General features: G+C 44.0%; 1 non-coding gene across 1 annotated transcript; it reads right to left on the bottom strand.

Moving 5' to 3' along the window:
• Positions 1 to 335: 335 nt before the first annotated feature.
• On the bottom strand, positions 336 to 409 carry trnak-uuu (transfer RNA lysine (anticodon UUU)). The gene has a single exon. It is a non-coding gene; the product is annotated as a tRNA-Lys (tRNA).
• Positions 410 to 3,471: the final 3,062 nt, after the last annotated feature.

The raw sequence follows: 3,471 nt of genomic DNA, 5'->3' as shown, positions 1-3,471 counted from the left end.
TTTTACGCTTCAAAACAGAACCATTAGCGATCGTTTCAACCCGTCAGATTATCTGCAGTCTATAAATAAATTCGGAAAATATCATAAAATAGATTATATTTGAAATCTGTCATTGGATAAATTGGAACAGATAAATGAGCTCTACTTGGACGGCAGTTGGGGCTATGTGTAAATAAAAATTGATAATTTCGAAAATGCCATTCAATTTCACTGAAAGCACCGACATCAGTAAAAACCTTGCGCCTCAAATAGGATCTGATGATCGTAAATATTTGACGTGTCTTGAAGAGATGGACATTAATTGCTCATGGTTTCTGGATTAACGTGAAAACAACCAGCTGAACAGGGACTTGAACCTTGGACCTTCAAATTAAAAGTCTGATGCTCTACCGACTGAGCTATCCGGGCTCAGACTCGTAGCTGCCACCACAACGTTTACTGCATGACAGCGAACAATGCATCCTTCAGATTCTGTACTTTTTCTGTGGTCAGCCAGTGTGTTCGACGGATTCCTCCCTTGGACCCATTCTCAATACCATGGCTGATTTCAATCTCAATTGCTCTTCACAAATCCTCACCGGTCCAGTTCAGCCCAAAGTTTGCCCAGCACCCATGAAACGCCCTTCCATTCATTTTGGCATTTTGGTGCGCTACCTCATTCAGATAAGAAAACTGATAATATTCATTTAGGTAATTGTAAACATATGCACAATATGCAAGGATCCGGCCGGACAGAATACCCTCCTTAACGCATGGACAGGAAACTGACTGTGCCGCACGAAACACAATCAAGAGTCCATTCAGCACGGCTTGTCGATCAATTGGATGATTCACATGAAAATTGAGAAGTTAACAATAAAAGCGGCCGAACAGGGTCTAATTGACCCTGGACCCTCAGTTTAAACGGCTGATGCTTTCCCGAGTGGGCGCTCCTGGGTAGCAACCGGAATTTTAAATACGCATTTTTGCCGGTTGCCATCACCAGAACTTCTAAGGGGTTGCAATAACAGTCGGATTGGACTTTTATCGTCCGACCTCCTGTCGGGGGCAGGGTGAGAAATCCGCACCGCAGAGCGTTCCCTGGTCATTCATCAGCGGGCAAGTGACACCACGCCCCACTTTTGTATGGCACGAGGCTGCTGTAAAGAGGTCAGGCAAAGAGGAATTTGAGATCAAATTATCGCCCACTTTCAACAACCTATGGGTTACCATTGACCAGAAACTGAACTGGACCAGCCATATAAATACTGTGGCTACAAGGGCAGGTCAGAGGCTAAGATTCCTGCGAAGAGAAGCTCACCTCCTGACTCCCCAAAGCCTGTCCACCATCTAAGAATCACAGGTTAGGAGTGTGATGGAATGCTCTCCACTAGCCTGGATGAGTTCAGCTCCAACAACACTCAATATGCTGAATAACAACGAGGGCATAGAAGACAGCTATTTTGGCACCACATCCACCAACATTTGCTCCCACCACCACTGACGAACAATGGCAGCAGTGTGTACGATCTACAGGATGCACTGCAGTAATTCAAAAAGGCCCCTTCGATAGCACCGTCCAAACCTGCGACCACCGCCCTCCAGAAGTACAAGGACAGCAGATGAATTGGAGCACCACCACCTATAAGTTCCCCTCCAAGTTACTGTCCATACTATCTTGGAAATATTTCGCCCTTCCATTACTTCGCTGGGTCAAAACCCTGGAACCTTCTTCCCAACACCAGATGGACCGCAGCGGTTCAAGAAGGCAGCTCACCACACCTTCTCAAACGCAACCTGTGATGGGCAATGAATGGAGGCCCAGCCAGCAAAGTCCACATCCCGTGAAAAAAAAACAAAATAATACATTAATATCTTTTACAGGCAAGTACTTAAAATGGAGGCAAAATTGGGAATGGGATAGAAAGGATAATACCCCAAATAAAGAGAGACAGACGGCAGGGATATTATGTATATATTTCTGGATACCTATGTTATGAAACAGCGTGATAAAAGAGGGATATGATCCGAGAGAATTAGCGGGGAGTCAGGGCGAGCCTGAGAGAGAACAGATGAATTGAAAGGTATTCTAGACAAGCACAGGAAGCAGAATGGGACAGGGCTATGGTGGGCATAATGAACCCTTATGGAATATTGCATTTTGAGAAAGTGATTTTTATTTAGAGCGTTGGATGTGAGGAACACATAAAAGACTTGTTAGTGATGGCCAGCTGCTTCATACAATCATCATCCTTGAATTTCACTAGCCAATACATTGGCCAGAAGACAACATTGGTTTTACTCGAATTCAGAAACTGAATTTCCTCAAGTGAATAGGTTGGTCAGTGGTGTTAAGCTGATACAATAAAAGGTAGAGTTGCAGCATGGAAGCGAAGGCTTCTGAATGGCAGGAAAGAAAGAGCAGTGGTGAGCTATTGCTTTACATACTGGAGGAATGTAAATAGAATGGGGGTGTGGTGGGCGGACTTGGTCTCATGGTAACATTATTAAAACCCTTGCTCTTCTTTACGTGCAGTAACGACTTAGACGTGGATGTGTCAATCTCTAATACAAAATTTGAGGACGGAAAAAATAGGGCAAATATTGTGAGGACTGCGAGGGGGATAGAGCAAGATTGCAGGAGCTCATAAGTAAATCAGACATAAGTAATTCCATAATACCATCAATGCATTACACGGCAAGATATCTCTGCTCATCCAATTCTGGTGTTGTGAGGATCTCTGATGCTAATCATTATAACACTGAACTTCAGCTATGACGTGCCTAGACCCATAGCTCTGGTATTCCCTCCCAAAACCTCTCCATACTTCATCAGCCCTCTTCAACACCCATCAAAAGGTAACTCTTCGCACAATGTTTTCACAAGCAGCCCTAATTGTCCATAAAGAAGGACACGCGAGTTGGGAGCAGGAGTAGGCCATGCGGCCCCTCGAGCTGCATCTGTCCCTTGATTAAACTATGGCTGTTCTGAATGTGACCTCAAGTAGGAAAGTCGTCCATTCGTCTCACGACGTCAAGGACTCCCAGAGGGCTTTACGGGCAATCAAGTTACTTCAGAGTTCACTTAACTATCGTAATATTGAAATCGCAGCAGCCAATTTGCACACAGCAAGCTCTCAGAAGAAACGACGTGATCATGGCCTGAGGACCCGCTGCTGTTCAGTTGATAAAGGGAGAGACCCAGAGCATCAGGCACAAATCCTGAACTCATATTCAAAATTGTGCCTTGGGATATTTTATGGATCTTTAATCAATGAAGACCACACCAAATATAGACATTAAGTTGGTCTCATTACATAAAACTTAAGCTCACCAGTGGCCATAACACGTAACTTACACTTTACGGCAATGTCCGCTTTAAATTGCCCTTTCAAAACAACATGATTCCTAACATAATTTTAATCTGCATTCAGAAAATTTTCGAACATGAATTATCTTTGAAGATATGGTGTCCCGGGTGGAATTGAAACA

This window comes from Cetorhinus maximus, chromosome 35 (assembly GCF_964194155.1).
Source record: "Cetorhinus maximus chromosome 35, sCetMax3.hap1.1, whole genome shotgun sequence".
NCBI classification, from domain to species: Eukaryota; Metazoa; Chordata; class Chondrichthyes; order Lamniformes; family Cetorhinidae; genus Cetorhinus; species Cetorhinus maximus.
Note: the sequence above shows the minus strand (reverse complement) of the source record. Positions and strands in the feature narration are given on the sequence as shown.